At 39.8% G+C, this 20,723-nt stretch overlaps 1 protein-coding gene and 1 pseudogene across 1 annotated transcript in view; one reads left to right on the top strand and one right to left on the bottom strand.

Moving 5' to 3' along the window:
* Positions 1-20,723, bottom strand: part of RERE (arginine-glutamic acid dipeptide (RE) repeats) — a 613,476-nt gene that overhangs the window by 97,091 nt on the left and 495,662 nt on the right. The window lies entirely within an intron of this gene.
* Positions 13,676-14,092, top strand: LOC102870368 (annotated as a pseudogene).

The following is a 20,723-nucleotide window of genomic DNA, read 5'->3' as shown; positions in this document are numbered from 1 at the left end:
TTTTTTTGTGTGTGTGTGTGAGTGTACCGTCAAATCAGATCTGACTGGTACAGGAGGAGATTGTCCCTCCTTTTCCGGCAGAGCATCTGGTGGATTCGAACCGTGTGCCTCTGGGATTGTAGTTGCAGCTCCTTGCCACTAGGCCACCAGAGCTTCCCTACATTGGTAATTCTTGAATATCTTCCAAGATCCGGTATTTCACCAAAACTCACATTTGGAGTGAAAACTTTTACTTTCTATTCAAACTTCAAGTCTTCCATGGTTTCAGGACATTATCACTTCAACATGAACAATGATGAGTCCCAATCAGCATTCTCAAGTTAGCCTAATTATGAACCCAGAAAAATTACTGTTTGTTTCTGGGTAGCTACCCAGACCCACAGGGTGCCTTCGGGCCTCTGTAGAAGAGTGACAGTGATAGTGACAGAAGGACAAGTACCACACTTGCCACGAAACACTCTTTTTTTTTTAAAATTTTATTATTTTGTGTGAGTGTACCATCAAGTCAGATCTGACTGGTACAGGAGGAGATTGCCCCTCCTTCCCCGGCAGAGCATCTGGTGGATTCGAACCGTGCACCTCTGGGATTGTAGTTGCAGCGTCTTGCCACTAGGCTACCAGAGCTCCCCTACGAAACACTCTTTTAAGGTATACTGTCACTAGGCTCTTTCTGTTTTCCTCAGAGCTATAGCCAGTATTCAAGCCATGCCTATGACGACAACAGAGCTGTTCTAGCACATTAAGTTTGAGCTGCTAAGAGCTCTTCTATGTTAACTTATTTCATAAAATAATATATGCATGGGGTGATCTAGGGTTCCATGAGGTAGGTCTTTCTAGTATCCCTTTTCCCTCCAAATGCTATTTTACAAAGGTCTATTGCCAGAAATAGGAATCTATTTGATGGCAACTAGACTATTCCCATTCTCTCTTTACTATGTGCACTCATGCTTCACTTTTGCTGTGTTCATTTTCCCTGTGTATGAACCCTAAAGAGCCTCCAGCACAACCCTTCCACAATATTAAGCTAGAAAGCTTCAACTCAACGTCTATGTTCTTAGAAGTTACTAAAGTTTCCATTAGAAACTAAATCCTCCCACAAATGTCTTACCCTAAAGCTCAAAGGGCCCAAAGTCTGCCATCTTAGTAACTTTGCAGGAATTTAGCTTCAATCCAGTGACACATATTCTTACCAATTCCCATTAAAGCCTGTCAAAAGATAAAGTTTGTCCTAAAGTTCCATCTATAATATTTGATTTCCCCACCTTCTAGCTCATCAAAGTAGTTTGTACTCTTAGCTCCCTGGGTGCCTAGTACCCTAACTGTAGCAGGTTCTCCTGAAAGAAACAGTTGGATTTTCCTTTGTTTCTGTTTCTACTCCTTTCTACCATTTCCATCAGTCACCATATCTTCTGGATTCATTATTTTGTGTGTTCCTTCCTTGATTTGTTGGGATTCTGCTGAATGCAAATCCACAGCACTCTACTCAGGATCACGGAACAAGCACCTCCTGGTCTCAGTGTCTTACTCCCTATTTTGGACATTAGGTGCCCTATTTTTTAAAAAATGGCCTACAGTTCCCCTCGGGTCCCCTCCTGTCTTCCCACAGGAAGGTTCACAGTCACCCATTGAACCTTGTAGTGATGAGTCTTTGTAAAGGCCTCGTCTCTCTTACCTGATCTAGAATGTTATTCTGCTTTTTCAAAGATATTAAATCAAGCAGTATTTATCGACCACTACGTACAGTGAAAACACTGGATTGAAGTGCACAGACACTGAGCCAGAAGTGATACAAGTGAAATTCCATCCTCACCAAGTGGTCCACTTTGTTCTCTCCATTTCCTAGACAACAATTGTGATCGCTACTAGAATTAGTAACACTCATGCCATTAAAGTAGCTATACATCTCCCACCAGATGGTAGATTCCTTTCCAGCAAGAGCTGAGCATATACTGTCTTTTGCAGTCCTCAAAGAGTGCCTAAAGGAACCAAGCAAGTGACACCTGTTCAATGGCAGAATCAATGCTATTTTTGTTACTAGGGTTTTTTTGGAAAAAAAAAGAAGAAAAAAAAGAAAAAAAAATTCAGTGTATGCTTGGTGTGATAAACGATAAAATTCTTAATCAATTTCCGATTTATGCTACTTTTTGCCAGTAAGGGTAGAGATCTAAACAATATTCTAAAAAAAAGGATTAACTGCTTACAGTCCACTTGCAGGTAACATTCTTTTGTATCTAATCATAAGAGAAATTTTACAAAAGAGAAAAGAACACATTATATAAATGCATACTTAGAAGTCTTAAAAACACATTATGACAGAGAATGAATGCTTCATATGCATTATATTTCCCCAGAAAACAGTTTAAGAAAGCCATCAATAAGCTTCCAATTAGATTTTCTCCCATAATTTGCATGCTTCACCACTCTGCTTTATTTAAACTGATAATTTTTGTCACTGTTTGAGATAAGAACCACAGAAAGGACACAGGAAGGAAGGGCTTCACCTAAATAGCACCCTACACAAAAGGCAGGTGATGAACAACCACTGCATGGGTAAGTAGATGAATGGGTCTAGAGGGAAATGGACGTAATTGCCCCACAAAGCTATTTGATCTCTCCTCATCTACTCTCCAGCTCAATTCACCACCTCTAAACATGCATTCACTGTTAAGTTTTTGACGTGCTAACTGCCACCTATAAAATAATTACATGACCAAATTTCTTCTTACTTCTAACTAAAAAGTGCCACTAGTGAAATCAAACGATCTACTCCATAATGTCACCTCAGCAGCCAAGGTAAAGCCAATCATTTTTTAAATACACCTGCAGTTTAAAAGGTCTAGATTGTAAAATAAAACTTACTTCATTTTTCATTCAAAACCACATGCCCAATGGGAAAATTACATCATGCTAGATGGTTTACAAAGCAACTGGGCCCACCAGTCAAAGCTACAGAGTCACCTGACAGAACTCTGTTACAATCCTTCCAAGTTTAGATGATGCTGCTGAATATACAGAAGTGCTTTTATTATTATAGGCCTAGGAAAAAGCATTGCCATTGGGTTAATTTAAAAAACAAACAAACCAAAAAACAACAAACACAACTATGTATGTTTCAGTGGACTTTCAAATCTAATGAGACCCGGCTACTTAAGCAATAGCATTAACAGATGTAAACACATTGTCAACTAAGTACCTCTTGCCAATGGTTACACAGCCACATCGAACTTAGAAAGAGCCCAACAATGGGGACAGAATAGAAATGTGCATTAGAAGCTCTTAGGACAGAAGAAGAATTGATGTCTTTAAGTTGTAGTGCTAGAGAAAAGTTCTGTACATACTATGGGCTGCCAAGATAACAAACAGGTCTGTCCTGGAGAGGGTGAAACCAGATTTCTTATGGGAGATAAAGATTTAAAACTCTGTCTCACATACTGAGTCACTGTATCAAAAGGAACAGGCAGACACAGAAGAATTTAATGAAATAACATATGAGCAAGAGCCTATGGTGATGAAGAGAGAAGTTCAAGCTGCTTTGAAGGAAATAGCAAAAAATAAGACCCCAGGAATAGATGGTATAATGATTGACCTATTTCAGCAAACAGATGCTGCCCTGGATGTGCTCATCAAGTTGTGCTAAGAAATATGGAGAACAACCACTTGGCCAACTGACTGGAAGAGATCAATATTTGTTCTCATTCCAAAAAAGGGTGACCCAACAGAGTGTGGAAATTAAAGAACAATATCATTGATTTCACATGCAAACAAGTTTCTACTGAAGATTATCCAAAAACGACTGGAACAGCACATCAGCAGAGAACTGCCAGAAGTCCAGGTTGGATTTAGAAATGGTCGTGGTACTAGGGATATTGTAGCTGATGTTAGATGGATCTTAACTGAAAGCAGGGAATACCAGAAGAATGTCTATCTGTGTTTCATTGATTAAAGAAAAGCATTTGACTGTGTGGATCATGACAAACTGTGGCTGACTCTGAGAAGAACGGGAATCCCAAAACACTTGATCGTTCTAATGAGAAACCTATACTTGGACCAAGAGGCAGTCGTCATAACAGAGCAAGGAAACACTGCATGGTTCAAAATTGGGAAAGGTGTACACCAGGGATGTATCCTATCTCCCTACTTTTTCAACCTGTATGTAGAACAGATTATCCGAGAGGCTGGGCTCTATGAGAAGTGTGGTGTCAGGATTGGTGGAAGCTCTATTAATAATCTGTGTTATGTAGATGACACAACCCTGCTTGTTGAAACTGAGGAGGACCTGAAATGCTTGCTGCAGAGGGTCAGGGACTGCAGGCTTCTGTACGGATTGAGGCTCAATGTCAAGAAGACAAAGATTTTATTCTTTTTACAAATATATTGAAGACCTGAAGCACTTGTTACAGAAGGTTAAAGACTGCAGCCTTGAATATGGATTGAAGCTCAATATAAAAAATACAAAGATTCTCACCACTGGGCCAACTGGCAGCATCTGGATGGATGGTGAAGAGATTGAGACTGTTCACAGCTTTCGTTTGCTTGGCTCCACAGTCAACACTCTTGGCACCAGCAACCAGGAAATTAAGACGTATTGCAATGGTCAAGTCTGCTGTTAGGGACCTCTCCAAAGTACTGAAGAACAATGGTGTCACTCTGGAGACTAAGGTACGCCAGATACAGGCCATGGTCTTTTCAATCACTTGTTATGCACCAGAGAGCTAGACAATAACTAGGGATGATAGAAGGAGATCTGATGCTTTTGAGCTGTGGTGCTGGAGAAGAGTATTGAATGTACCATGGACGGATAAGAATATGAACAGGTTCATCCTGGAGAGGGTTAAGTCTGCTCCTTGGAGTCAAGAATTCTGAGGCTTCGTCTGACATACTTAGGATATGCTGCAAGAAGGGACCAGTCCTTGGAGAGGGACATCATGCTTGAGAGGGTGGAGGAACAGTGCAGGAGGGAAGACCCTCTATGAGGTGGATTGATTCAATGACTGGGGTAATTGGGGTGGGTGTGTCGGAGACAGTGAAACTCGCACAGGACTGAGCAGGGTTTAGGGTTATTGTACAAATAGGGTCGCAAGGGACTTGACGGCACAGAACAACAACAACAGTCATCAGTTATTATGAATGTACTTTGCATGTTTGATCAATTTCAGACTTTGGAAACTGGTAGAAATTGTCAATTTCTTCATTTTTGGTTTTACTGGTTGGTATAAATTTGAAAAATTACATAGGTCTTTCTTTTATGTGTTATCACTGACAGCATTGTACTTCAGGATAGATCTTGCAATATCTTTTTTGGTGATGAATTCAATGTTGATCCTTTTAAATTTGTCATTCCTAGCACTGTTTGACCATATTATTATTTGAATCATGGCCAGCACCACTCTATTTCAACTCACTAGTGTCTGAGATATAAATCTACTCGCATCCCATTTAATTTCTGACAACTCCAACTTTAATGGTTCATTCCTTGTATATTACACATCCTAATTATTAAAGGAGGTTTTTAGCTATTCCTTCTTATTTTGAGTTATACCACATTAATAAATCAAAGCTTTATTCCAAGTATGTCATTAAGGTGCCTCTACTTCAAGGAAAAAGCTCTTCCCCAGCTGAATTTTGTTTTCTTTCCGATGAGAAGTGCTCATCTTTTCTCCCTTTATTAGACAATAATCTGCTGCAATTCTTACTTATTTTAACAATAAGTAAAACCTGCCTTTCAGGAGAGCTCAGCCAAATAAAAAAATAATGATTAAAAAGGGGGAAATGAGCTCCTAACAAGTAGCAGGGGTTCAACACAGCTTCTAACACAAAAGGGGCCTGAACATTCTGTGGCCTTGTTCTTGTAAAGAATGGAGGAAAACCAATGACCAAATATTTAGAAAAAGTGTTGGTGGGAGTTCCATCACAAAACTCAAATACTGGTCATAAGGCAGGCCCCATTTACATGATGGAAAATAATAAAAGTTTTCTTAATAGAAAGAAACTATTCCCAAGTAGAATGTTGCCATTTAGTTTCATACTGTTACTATGAGGCTGCTTGCTAGTTTTTATCTGGAACAAGAGAGCTTCCATGTTACCCCACTCTTGCAGAAAATACTGGTATTAAGGGAGCAAGAATATAGCCGTAGGTAAATTACACACACACACACACACACACACACACACACACACACACACACACACACACATCTGTGTTTATAAAGACTTACAAACACACTAAGAGTACATTTACATACACAGTTGGATACACTGCTACATGCCGAGTGGAGTTTGACTACCAAAGTATTAAAGCAACAAAAAAGAACTCATGTTGGTACTAAGTTGAGCTCAGACCCTACGGAAATTTCCAGAACTGTATACCTCATCCTTTTTGCAATGCTGTGAAAGCAGAGAGACTATCTGTGAAGGATAAAACTGAGTAACAGAGATTAAGCCTCCTTATCATAAGGAGCATAAATACAGCATCATTTTCACAGTTAAAAAGATTATAATTATTAATTTAGGGGAAACAGTAGAGAAGTCTAGAGAAAGAATCTAAAAAGTTCAGTAGTCCTAAAACAATGGCTCTCCTTTCTGGTCACATGGATATACAAATAGGAAGATCAATTAAAAACTTGCTAACATAGCATTTAAATAAGGCAGGATCTTTCAATTTTTTAGTCATTCCTGAAAGGTAATGAAAACACAGTGAATACTCCAGAAATCATGCAGCCATAGGAATAAGCACTGCCCCTTCCTTCCCTTCAACAGAGTAGGCAGGAGGTAGACATGAGCAGGAGGAAATCTGGGCTTCTAGTTCTATCAGTGATTCTACCAAGGTCTCATAAATAACCTTATGCAGCCCTAAATTTCTTGGACCCAAGGTTTTCATAAAAAGATGCTATTTCAAGTATTCTAATTTGCCACCAAAAAAGTATTTTTCCAGTAAGAAAGTTGAAGATATGGTAAAAATAGTACCCTACAAATCAGTGAATCACCCTTCTTGGGAATGGGAACAAATATGGATCCCTTCCAATCTACTGGCCAGACAGCTGTCCTCTAAATTTCCTGGCATAGACTGGTGAGTGTATCCAAGGCTGCATCTGTTAATTAAAAACAAGTAAACTGGTATCTCATCGATTCCTGGGGCCGTATTTTTTTTGCCAATGCTTTCAATGCAGTTCGACTTCACTCTTTCATTACTACTGCCTCCTGTTCATGTGATACACCCTGAAATTATCAGTCTTAATCAATTCTTTCTGGCGACAGTGCCTCTGTGTATGCCCTCCATCTTCTTTTGAGGTCAACTTCCCATAGCATCTTTTAATACTGAGACATGAGACTTAAATTTTTCAGTTCTTTCAGCTTGAGAAATTCGGCGCGAGTTCTTCCCTTTTTATTCTCCAATTACAGCTCTCTGCACATTCCACTATAATGCTTTGTTTATCCTCCCGAGCAGCTCTTTGAAATTGTCTGTTTAGCTCATTCACTTCTGCATATTTTCCTTTAGATTTGACTTCTCAACACTCCAGTGCAATCTTTAGTCTCTTCTGACATCCATTTTGATTCTTCCTTTCTCCTCTGTTTTCGAAATGACCTTCTGCTTTCTTCATGGATGATATCCCTGATATCATCCCACAACTCATCTGGTCTACTATCGTTGGGAGTTCAATGCCTCAAACTTATTCTTAAAATGATCATGCAATTCAGATGCAATTGATTTAAGAGTGTATCTTGGTTCCTATGGACTTATTTTCATTTTCTTTCAGCCTCAATTTGAACTTGCATATGAGTAACTGATGATCGGATCCACAATCTGCTCCTGACCTAGTTCTGACTGCCAATATTGAACTTTTCCAACGATTTCTTCCAAAAATGTAATCAATCTGATTCCTATGCAATCTGTCAGGTGAAATCCATGTGTAAAGTGATCTTCTGTGTCTTTTAGAAAAAGTATTTGCAATTAATAAACCATTGTAACTAAAAAATTCAATCATTCTATTTCCAGCCTCATTTCTATCACCAAGCCCATTATTTTCCAACCACTGCTCCTCTTAATTGTTTCCTAATTTTGCATTCCAGTCACCCATTATTATTAACACATCCGGATTGCATGTTTGGTCAATTTCAGACTGTGAAATTTGGTAAAAATCCTCAATTATTTTGTCTTTGACTCTAGATATAGGAGCATATATTTGAATAATAGTAGTGTTAGTGAATCTTCCTTGTATGCATATGGATATTATCCTATCACTCACAACAAGGTGTAAATGGAGTGCTCTTTGGAGGCAAGAATGATGAGGCTTCGCCTCACATACTTTGGACATGTTTCTAGGAGGTCCTATTCCTTGGAGAGGGACATGATGTTGGGAAAGGTGGAGGGGTTGGTAAAGGAGAGGAAGACCCTCAACCAGGTAGATTGACACGGTGACTGCTGCAATGGGCTCTTCTGTGTCAGGAAGTGTGAGGATGTCACAGAATAAGACTGGGTTCAGATCTTTTGTTCATAGGATCACTATGAGTTGTACTTGACAACAACTAACAAGAACAATATACCAATGGTAAAAGCTGTGCTGCAATCCCAAAGGCATATGGTTTGAATCCATCTGTTCCAGGAGAGAAGGATGAGTAATATCCTCCTGTGCAATTTACTACTCTGAATATCCATTAGAAGGTCAACTGTGGGTCAGATCCAACTTGACAGCACACAGTAAGAACATTCCTACATATATAAAGAGCTCTGGTGGCACTTATGTGTTGCTTTGCTAACTCGCAAGATCAGCTGTACAAATCCACCAGCTTCTTTGACAGAAAATGATGGATAGTGTCTCTTATAAAGATGTATAACCTCAGAAACACACCAGAGGGTTGCTATGAGTCAGAATCGACAGGATGACAGTGAGCAAGGTAAGGGATATAAATATGGATAACATATAACAGCAACAAGCTCAGTACAGATCCCAATTTTAGTCTTTACTTTTTTTTCCCTCCAACATAACCCTCCAAAAGGACATTCTTTTTTCTTAAGGTGGTTTATATAAACTACTTGTTTGAAACAAGATAAAAGCTCTATTTCTGAGGCTTGGGTTTATGGTGCTTACAGCTCCACCAATAAATCATCTCCCAATCTAGGCTTGGAAAAGCACTGGCCAGGGTTTGATTGCTCCAGCCCAAGGTTGCCAGGCAACCAGCACAAGGGGGAAGTCTGAGAAAGGCTGACAGATAGCCAAGTAGCTGAAACAACAGACTTCTCTCTGTCAAAAATGTGTTTCAGAGAGCCACTTCCCCACCTCTGCTCTCTGCTAAACACTACATGATTGTAAAATAAAAATCAAAAGGCCACTGTAATAAAAACACATTTCCTGCTCAATTACTAATTGTTGAAAAGCTGTGGGGAGGCAGAGATCACACAGTGTATGGCAACAGAAATGTGATACTGTAAATGAGATAAAGTCAGAAGCATGTGAGTAACCTGATCTAAATGCAGCTCTGCAGCCCCAAGTATGGGGACTGACGCGTGGAGCAGCTGAGCTGCCTAAAATGTACCAGAAAGAATAAATTTAAAAATTCAAAAGAAATCAACCAAATGATAAGAGAGAAACCCCAGGTTAAGATTACTTAATAATAAAACAAAGGCCATTCTGAATTGTGAAATACAATCTGAAAATAAGGAACATTTTCTCTCTCAGGGATAAATTTCCTGGGGTAGCACAAGGAAAAAGAAGGTCGATGACCTTTGGAAACTATGTTCCCTGGGGATTCCAGGAGGAGTTCCTAATTGCCAAAACCAAATCAAACTCCAAACCAACTGCTAAAAGATTAATCCTTGGGCCTCCTAATATATAGTAGAACTGTTTTGCAGTATTTCTAAGGATGTAAATCTTTATAAATGCAAACTGACATATTTTTCTCCTGTGGAGCAGCTGCTGAGTTTGAACCTATTTAGATTTTGGTCAGCAGTCAGTTAATTTAGCCATTGTGCCACTAGAGGCACTGGATTTTTAATGGTAAACTATACATTAGATTAAAGAAGAAAGGAAGATACTAGCACCCTCAGGAGGCTGCTGTTGTCAGGTGTTATCAAGTAGACTATGATTACTTGCCATCCCATACCTTTCTCACAATCTCTACTATGTTTCAGTCATGTTGTCCATCTACTCACTGAGGGTCTTTCACGTTCTTTTTCAAAGCCATACTCTACTTTGTCAAAAACTGATGGCTTCTTTCATATGTGAGTTTCACCATCCTTGCTTCCAAGGAGCATCTGGGTTGCACTTCCTCCAAGACAGATTTGTCTGTTCTTTTGGCAGTGTTCATGGTACATTAGCTACCAACAGCACAATTCAAAGACATCAATTCTTCTCCAGTTTTCTTTATTCATTGTCTAACTTTCAGATCCACATGAAGCAACTGAAAATGCCATGGCTTAAGTTAGGTAATATTAGTTTATAAACAGATATTCTTGGTTTTGTTTCTTTAGTATCTCAGAGAGGTCTCTGACAGCAGATGTGTCCAGGACATCACGTCTGCTAATTCAGATCTGAGGTCTGAAATTGTCTAATGCATCATTTTCAATGCCTGTGGCATGTGCCTCAAGCCAGTTAGGCTTTACCATAGTCAAGGGGCATATCTAATCTATGCAACACGTGTAACCATTTTATTAAAATTGCCATTTTTGATGCTTTGAAAACTTATTAGAATTGTTTTCTGGAAATAGCACTTACATAAAGTTTCTTAATTTTTTCTGTGTCATTAATCCCTTTAGCAGTCTGGTAAAATGTAATTCATTCTCAAAACCAGCTTTACAAGATTACAAAGGAAAACAGTTACAGTGAACTTGTACTTAAAACATTAAAAGAGTTTGTATGTGCTTTACAACACAGTAATAATATATGTGCTTTATTAAAGTATTGAATATGACATTGTTGTTAGGTGTCACTGAGTCGAGTACGACTCAAAACGACCCTATGAACCAAAGATCTGAACCCAGTCGAGCCCTGAGCCATCCTCACACTTCCAAACACAGAAGAGACCATTGCAGCAGTCATCCAGTCAATCTACCTGGTTGAGGGTCTTCCTCACCTTCACTGGCCCTCCAACATTCCCAATATTATTTCTCTCTCTAAGGAATATCACCTCCTAGCAATATTTCCAAAGTATGTGAGGCGAAGCCTCATCATTCTTACCTCCAAAGAGCACCCGAGCTGCACCCTCTCCAAAACATATCTGTTCATTCTCTTGTCAGTCCATGGAATGTTCAGTGGTAGAGTTTGTTTTTCTGTAGGTTTTTGGAATACGCAGACACTGAAGACTTTCTTAAGGATCTTTTGGTAAATTTATTTTCAGGCTTTCCACTTTCATAAGTTCTTTTCCTAAAATGTGGCTGCTTGAGAGCAAATGCATCTGGTCTTTTTCATCTCCCCTTCCCTAATACCTCTGCTGTCACTCCAGCAAAATGGTACACCTCTGACTTGCCTGCAGAGTTCATACACAGCACAGTCCCAGGTGAAAACTCCATGGCCCGCCAAAAAAGGGTCAGCTGTTGGTGTCAACAGACTATATAATTCAAAGACTAGATAACAAGCCTTAATGAAAGTCAGGCAGGTTCTAATTTGCTTTATAAAATAATTCCACCAGTACCCTGGTGGAGGTGTTGTCCACTAGACTTGAAAATCGTGATGACAAATTGTGCTTTTCTAGCAGTATTATATAAATAAGTAAAATGAATATTACAACAAAACTATCATTTCCATCTACGAATTCATATAAACAAGGTCTCCTGGTGTTAACAGTTACAAATAAAAGAATATAAGACTAAAATGAATGTAGAATGACTCATCTGACCCTAAGTAATAGTTATCTTTAACTAACATGTTTAAAAAACCAAGTGGTCCATTTAAACAAGAACTTATTAAATTAAGAAATAACTAAATGGCTGTTGTTGTTGTTGTTATGTGCCATCGAGTCGGCTGCTACTCATAGCAATCCTATGTACAACAGCCCTAAACCCTGTTCAAGCCTGTGCCAATCGCACTGCCTCCGACACAGCCATCCCGATTACCCCAGTCACTGAATCAATCCACCTCACAGAGGGCCCTCCCCTCCCACGCCGTCCCTCCACCTTCCCAAGCATGATGTCCCTCTCCAAGGACCTGTCCCTCCTTACAACATGTCCAAAGTATGTCAGACGAATCCCCAGAGTCCTCGCCTCCAAGGAGAAGACTGGTTTAACCCTCTCCAGGCTGAATCTGTTTGTTTTCTTGGCAGTCCATGGTACATTCAATATTCTTCTCCAGCACCACAGCTCAAAGGCATTAATTCTCCTTCTATCCTCCCTAGCGATTGTCCAACTCTCTGATGCATAACAAGCGACTGCAAAGACCATAGCCTGTATCAGACGCACCTTAGTTTCCAGAGTGACAACCATTGTTCTTCAGTAAAAATACTTATTATGGTTTGTCCAATTGGAGGCTAATAATTATTATGATAACACAATCAGAAATAATTTTCTTTTAAGAGTTAGGGCTTTATGTTTAAAAGAAATAAAAATCTGTACACATATTCCCTGGTTATAGGGAGTCTGAAAAAAAGGGATCCAATAGATTGTAGAGTACAAAATACATTAAACTAAGAGTACTAAAGTCTATAGAAAAGTAGAATGAAAAGACAAGATTTAAAATCTGAATGCTAAAAAAGAGGTCATCAGAGGGAGCTAAGGTGCAAACAATGGTCTCTCTCTGTCCAGAACAAAGAGGAATTCATTAACATTTTAATTAAAATTAAAGATAAATCAAGACAAGCCATGCATGGCACAAAATAACCCTCAACTTTTATGACCCTGGGACCAGAAGAACTAGACAGTGCTCAGATAACACTTAATCACTTGGAAAGAGCTCAGGGTCCTGGATAGTTGTTAGGTGTCATAGATTAGACTGTGAATCATGGCAACCTTATGAACAACGGCTCAAAACACTGTCCTATCCTGTATCATCCTCACAATCTCTGCAATGCTCAAGGTCATTGTTGCATTCAATGTCAGTTTATCTTAAGATCTTCCTCTCTTTTGCTGACCCTCTAATTTTTCAAGGATGATGTCTTTTTTCCCCAAGGACATAGCAACATGCAAACCTCTACTGAAATACAAGTAATTGCTACAGTTGAATTATGGTGACTGAGAAGCAAAACGAAGCCTTCTGCATGTTGTTGTGGTTACATGCTATCAAGTGTATTGCAGCTCACGTCCACCCCATGGGATGGGGTAGAACTGCACCACAGTGTTCTTCCACATCACTGTCGAGTTGGACATAGCTAAAACTCAGCTAACACTCAGGAGTTTTTAGAAGGCTGTAAACTGTTCTGTAGGAGACTATCTACCTTTCTTCTGTGGAGCCGTTGGTAGATTTCAACTATCGGAGGTCACATTCACAGTCAAAATATGATGTAGTAATATTTACAGAAGCCAATCACCAGACTTCCTTCTCATGGAGCCATTTCAATTGATCTGAACTGCCAATCTTTCAGCCAGTAGCTGAGTGCCTAAGCACTGCACCACTAGCCTTCCTTGGGCCTCTCCCTTAAGAGCTAAGAATTCTACCACTGAAGTACAACTGTCGCTAAAATAGGTAACAGTAGGTATAAAACACTCTGATGGTGTTTTGGTTTTTGTTGTTGTCCTTTTCGAACATCGAAGATGTTTAAGTGAGGAATTGGTGGGTCCTTCAGTGCAAAATTCTGGATTTCCCTGTGTCTTACAGTAGGAGGAGTGATCAACTATGCTGATAACACAGGAGCCAAAAATCTATATATTCGCTCTATGAAAGGATCAAGGGACAACCTAAAAGACTTCCTGCTGCTGGTGTGGGTGACATGGTGATGACCATGGTCGAGAAGGGGAAACCAGAACTCTGAAAGAAGGTACATTAGCAGTGGTAATATGACAACAGAAGTCATACCAGAGAAAAGGTGGGATGTTTATTTTGAAGATGATGCAGGAGTCGTAGTAAACAAAAAAGGTGAGATGAAAGGTTCTGTCATCACTGGACCAGTTGTAAACGAGTATGCAGACTTGTGGCCCAGGACTGTGTCCAGTGCTGGCAGCATCACATGATGCTTCAATGTTGTTGTTATGTTATGCACCTGCGACTCATAGCGACCCTAAGTACAACAGCCCTAAACTATCCTGTGACAATCTCACTGTCCCAGACACACCTACTCCCATTACCCCAATCACTGAATCAATCTACCTCATAGAGGTTCTTCCTCTCCTGCGCTGTCCCTCCAACCTCCCAAGAATGACGTCCTTCTCCAAGGACTGGTCCCTCCTTGCAACATGTCTAAAGTATGTCAGACGAAGCCTCAGAATATTTGCCTCCAAAGAGCAGCCTGGTTTAACCCTCTCCAGGAAAAACTTGCTCATTTTCTTAGCAGTCCATTCAATATTCTTCTTCAGCACCACAGCTCAAAAGCATCAATTCTCCTTCTATCATCCCTACTCACTGTTCAGCTCTCTGACACACAGCAAGTGACTGCAAAGACCATGGCCTGTATGTGGCACACCTTAGTCTCCAGAGTGACACCATTGTTCTTCAGTACTTTGGAGAGGTCCCTAACAGCAGACTTGACCATCTCAATACATCTTAATTTCCTGGCTGCTGGTGCCAAGAGTGTTGACTGTGGAGCCGAACAAATAAAAACTGTGAACAATCTTAATCTCTTCACCATCCATCCAGATGCTGCCAGTTGGCCCAGTGGTGAGAATCTTTGTCTTTCTGGTATTGAGCCTCAATCCATATTGAAGGCTGCGGTCTTTAACCTTCTGTAGCAAGTGCTTCAGGTCTTCAATATATTTGTAAAAAGAATAAAAGTAAAATTTCACCCAATTAAAAAATCATTTGCTACCAAAAAACCCCCCAATAAAAACCTCTAAACACTGTGGTGTTTAAGAGAAGCTAGATATATGTAAAAGGGTAATGAGACAGTTTTATTTTTTAAGTATGTTTTTTTCAATATGTATATTATGTTAGCAAATGTTATGGTAAAAAAATAAAAGATCCCAATTTAAGCTCATTGCTGTTTGAGCTTTGGTACAGCCACTGCAGCTAGGAATACATGTTGCAATCTCTAGAACCAAGATAAGTTTGACCACTGCAGGAGTGTTGTTCCACAAAGCACACAGCATCATTTATTATAATTTGAAAACCAGGGATAGCACGTCTCTAATCAGGAACAGTGACGAGGTTACACTCTTGGAGCTCAGGATGTCAATTATGTTCAGTGATGGGCATTCTAACACTCCAGCTTCAACTCCCAACACCTGATATTAGATCCAACCATTAGACTGGAAAATTATGATAACGGGACTCAGAGGTTTTATTTCATCTAAATGGGAGACATGTGTGAGGAACATGGGATGATGGGGCGGGTAGCACCTATGTTGTGTATCTGTCACTCTTGCTCTAGACTCACACTAGGCCTCTGTCATTTCTGTGTACCTAATAAGGAACTTCTCACCTTTTTAAATACCAAGAAGCCTTGACTTCTGTTTCTTCTTGGTATTTAAGCCCTTTAATGGCATTAGTTATCACCTCCTCCAGGTGGTGTAGTCCCATCTGAAATGCAGAACACTTTTTAAATGATGAACCTTTAGTAAATGTTTCTCTTCATGAGAAAGAAGGGACCTTACCAGGGTATTTAATGTGAGCTATTGAGTCAGAACCAACCCAGAGTTGACCCTCCAGAGGGTTTTCAGAAAGAGGGCAGCTGGCAGATCTGAATTGCACACTTTCTGGACTGCAGCACAGCTTCTTACGACTAGGCTACGAGAGCTCCCATTTTTTAAGTAGCACACTTAATTCTCTGAGAGAATTAGTGACTTGCCCAACATACAGCAGTTAGTTAAAGGCAGTGGCTCAACTGGAATTCAGGGCTAGCAACACTTTTGTTATCTGCCATCATACTGTGTCTTATTAGCAGAAAGAGTCTAAAGAAAATAAGTACATTACTAGTGGGTAGTTTTCTAAAGACAAACCAAAAGCAGAAATGAGGGAAAGTACATACTTTCTTGTGCTATGAAGGCTGGATGAACCTGAAACCACTGCCCTAAAGTAAAGTTTAAGGCTTAAATCAATTCTTTAGAGTCTTTGTAAAATCATACAGTAGCTTGATTTTAACTAGTGAAAAATGTTTGCCTTGAGCATAATGCTCTTTTAAAGATCTATTTGGAATTAAAACTATAACATGATAGGAACCTTGGAGAGCAGGGAGTTTCTGTAAAGATGGGACAAACAACTCAGTAAGGAGGGTGAGACTTGTTCCACAACTTGAAGAATGTAATCCATGCCAATGAACTGTATGATTAGAAACTTGAATTGGTGGGTTTTCTTTTTTCAGTGAATATTCTCAATTACAACAATAATAGAAAAATCTCTCTTTTTGAAAGAAAACTGAGGGGAAGAACATACAAAGAAATAAAAGAAGAACTTCTTGTTTTGGAGCAAAGCACAAACCAAACAAATAACTGGCTGACTGATTACTCAGTGGGGACATCCCTGAAGTCTTTCTTCTTCAGCTTTCTCCCTAGGCTGACACCAGACTGCCCTGCTCTGACTTAAGGTGAGGTGGCTTTGACAAGACACTTTCAGCCCCATCTAGGATGGTCAAGAGTCGGGAGGAACATCATGTGGCTGAGCAAAAGATGAGAAATGTTCTTTACAATGAGAAAAGGAATCAGCTACCCATCAAGCACCTTCTTGTCTTTTTCTCCCTTTTCGCCCTTTAGCCTCTTTGATAAAGGATATTTCATACTAAGGAAGCATCAAAGGAAACCAAGCTGTAGTGACATTAAAGGAATTCCATGAACTAGGCAGACCCCCACGTTGGGCTTTGCCACTTTTTCTGATTTTCTTCTTTACTGACTTCTAGCTAGAGAAAACACCCAGAACTACTATAAGATTATCAAGGGCCTGATCCTAAAATTATGGGGAAAGTTTGAAAGAGTACTTTTAGCATCTAATATTCTATGACAGTGTCTCTCAAGCTTTTGCGGGGGCACAGGAGGGAGAGGAAGAAGAATGGTGTTAGACTGAAGTTTAATTTAGTTGTTTTTTTTCATTTCAAAACATTGTAGGATTTAACTTCCATACCAAGTTCTTATCTCTCCTTTCAGCTAAATTCAGTCTATTCTAAGCATTCAAAAGTTCTTGAGTACTAAAAAAAAAAAAAAAAAAGGAAAAAAAATGTTCTTGAGTACTGAAGGCACGTTCTGGTTCTCACAACGAGCTGCTCAAAGGCAGTTATGAGACATAACCCAGAAGATAAAGGCCAAACAACTTGAATTATTGGAAAATCACTGACTAGGATTATTAGTGGGATTGAGTCTAGACATACTAAGAAGAATATAGAATGAGAAGCTGATTCCATCCCGACTCATAGTTTTTACTGTTAAATCTTTATCATAGCTATATGAACTCAATTTAGTTATATGCTCATTTGGAAGGAATTTTTGTTTCTCAGTAATTACAATGCAAGCTCCAGCAACTGTCCTATCTACAAAACTCAAGTGTTGATTTGTGGTTGTTGTTGTTAGGTGCTGTTACAAATTGAGTGTGACTCTTCGTGACCCTATGAACAACAGACCTGAACCCTGTCCTATCCTGTGCCATTTTCACAATCTCTGACACATTCAAGCCCATTGCTGCAGTCACTGTGTGTCCCTGGTTGAGGGTCTTCCTCTCTTTTTCCTTTGTTCTGCTCTAAGATATAGCTTTTCCTAGCAACATGCCCATAGGGTTACTATGAGTCAAACTCAACTAGAAAGGAACATCTCCAAAGTATATGATACAAAGCTTTATCACGTTTGCCTACAAGGAGCATTCTGACTGCACCTTCTACAAGACATATTGTTTGTTCTTCTGGCAGTCCAGTACTCTTGTCCAACATCAAAACTCAAAGGCATAATTCTTCTTCTTTTACCCTTATTCACTGTCTAGCTCTTAGCTTCATAGCAACTGATGAGAAGATATTGACCTAAATCAGGCGCACCTGACTGAAATTGTCAATGACTTCATCTTACTTGGATCTACAATCAACGTCCTTGATAAAAGAAGTCAGGAGATGAGGAGACAGTATGGCACTGGGAAAGTCTGCAGTCAGGGACCTCTTCAAATTATTGAGAAACAATGATGCCAGTTTGAGGACTAAGTGTTTATTAAGTATGTGCCAAATATTTGTTGGGTGACCGAGGATATAATGTTGCTGCTGTTGTTAGGTGCCACCAAGTCGACGATGACTCAAAGCAATTCAATGAAACTTGCCCTATCTTAAGCCCACTGTTGTACTCACTGTGTCAGTCCATCTTGTTGAGGGTCTTCCTTTCTTTCTCTGTCTCTCCATCTTTCCCAGTATGATGTCTTTCTCTAAGGACTGGTCCCTCCTGACAACATGCCCCAAGAATGTGATACAAAATTTTCTCATCCTTGCCTCTAAGGAGAATCTTGGTTGTACTTACTCCAAGACAGATTTATTTGTTCTTTAGACAGTTGATGGGATATGAAGTACTCAGTTCCAACACGACAATTGAAAGGCACTGTTCTTCCTTATTCATTGCCCAACTTTCAGATGCACAGAAAGCAACTGAAAATACCATGGCTTGAATCAGGCGCATCTTATTATATTCCTACTATTACTTCTTCTCAGTATCACGTTTCCTCAGAACCAACTTGTAGCTGATCTTCCAATGGGGTTTCAAATGCTGTAAATTGAATGGAAGGAGACTGCCCAACTTTCTCCCACAGAACAGCTGGCAGAATCATGCCACGTACGTACATGTTGGCAGTGCCAACTCCTTACCCACTAAGGCAGTAGACCAGCAGAGGAATAAGGTGCTCTAGTAATTGTATCAGCCATCAAAAACCACATCACCCAGCTGGGATGAGAAGGGGGCTGACTCTTAGGCTTTTACATTAATGGCCCCACAAAAGGCCATCAATGGCACACATTTCCTTCTCATCTCCTTTCTTGTCAGACTCACTGCAATCCACATTAGATCTATTTCTAACTAAGAACATTTGATGCTAGCAGTCTCTTATCTGATACAACATAACCTGTAAAGAGCTAGTCTTTTCTTTCACTTAGTTCTCAGAATACTCTCATAGCAAAATGTCCCTCTCCTTGTGCCTCCTCTTCTATCAACTCATAAACTTCATTCAAACTAGGCAACTCACCACTAACCAAACACTCCATATTCTTTTGTATCTTTGTTCTTCCATTAACTCTACCAAGCCTAGTAAAGTCAATGTGTCAAGATTTCTCTCAAATAATCCCTCCTCCATAGAGCCCTTTTAAGTGTTGGGGGCATCATGTTCATCTCTGCATCCTCTGTGGACCCTTGCACACTGTCAACAATGAAACAGGTGGTAGTGGTTGTTGTTATGTGCCACAGAGTTGCTAGTGACTCATAGTGACCCTATGTACAAGAGTCCTAAACCCTGCTCTATCTTGTGCCAACCTTATTGTCTCTGACACACCTACTCCCATTGCCCCAGTCACTGAATCAATACATCTCACTGAAGGGCTTCCTCTTCTGCACAGCCCCTCCACACTCCCCGACATGATGTCCCTCTCCAAGGACCGGTCCCTCCTTGCAACATGCCCAGAGTACGTCAGATGAAGCTTCAGAATCTTTGCCTCCAAGGAACAGCCTGGTTTCACTCTCTCCAGGATGAACTTGTTTGCTCTCCTAGCAGTCCATGGTATATTCACTCTTCTCCAGCACCACAGCTCAAAGGCATCAATTATCTTTCTATCACCCCTCGTCATCGTATAGCTCTCTGTTGCATAGCAAGCAATTTTGAAGACTATGGCCTGGATCAAGCAACCTTTAGTCTCCAGACTGACACCGCTGCTTTTCAGTACTCTGGAGAGGTCCCTGACAGCCGACTTTACAAATGCAATTTGTCTCTTGATTTCCTGGCTGTTGGTACCAAGAGTGCTGCTTGTGGAGCCAAGCAAACTAACACTGTTAACAATCTCAATCTTTTCACCACCTAAGATAATGCTGTCAATTGGCCTATCTTTGCCAAATATTTGTTTTCTTGATTTTGAGCTTCAATCCATACTGAAGGCTGCAGTCCCCAGCAAGTGCATCAAGTCCTCCTCAATTTCAGCAAGCAGGGCTGTGTCAAGAAAGAAAATTTCCATTTTGTGCTCACTGTCACTGCTCTAGATTGTCTGTGGTGCAATGTCAAATGTTTACACTTATAACCACTGCCTGAATCAGTGAAGAACACCAGAGGGATAGCAATGTATCTGCCACACTATTTGGAAATGAAAAAGTGAGTGCTGATTAGTGCCAAGACCTCAGCAATTATATTTTAACAATTTATTTTTTTAAAAAAAGAAGATGGAGAAGAAAACGTCTGTAGTACATTACCTTCCTTTAGGGCATAGGGAAAAGCAAATCAGTACTGTTAGAAAAATATTGCTACTGAAAACTATGCTTAATAGAAAAAAAGATTAATAGAAAATGCTAGCAAAAATACTCAACTAAAGGGAAGACTAACAACAGTAAATATGGCTGAAAGGGGCGTTACAAGTATCCAGGAGAATCCTGCACAGAATAAGATATACACATGCAGTTGAATTAAACTAAATATAAGGTGGAAAGGAAGTACTTTCTCTTGCTCAGAATGTATATAATTCTTTAAGAGACAACAATAAAGATATTTCCAGAAAACAAGCAA

This window comes from Elephantulus edwardii, unplaced genomic scaffold (genome assembly GCF_000299155.1).
Source record: "Elephantulus edwardii isolate Elephantulus edwardi_28Jun2011 unplaced genomic scaffold, EleEdw1.0 scaffold00045, whole genome shotgun sequence".
In the NCBI taxonomy this organism is placed as follows: Eukaryota; Metazoa; Chordata; class Mammalia; order Macroscelidea; family Macroscelididae; genus Elephantulus; species Elephantulus edwardii.
The sequence above is the reverse complement of the archived record's forward strand: the minus strand, read 5'-3'. Positions and strand labels throughout refer to the sequence as shown.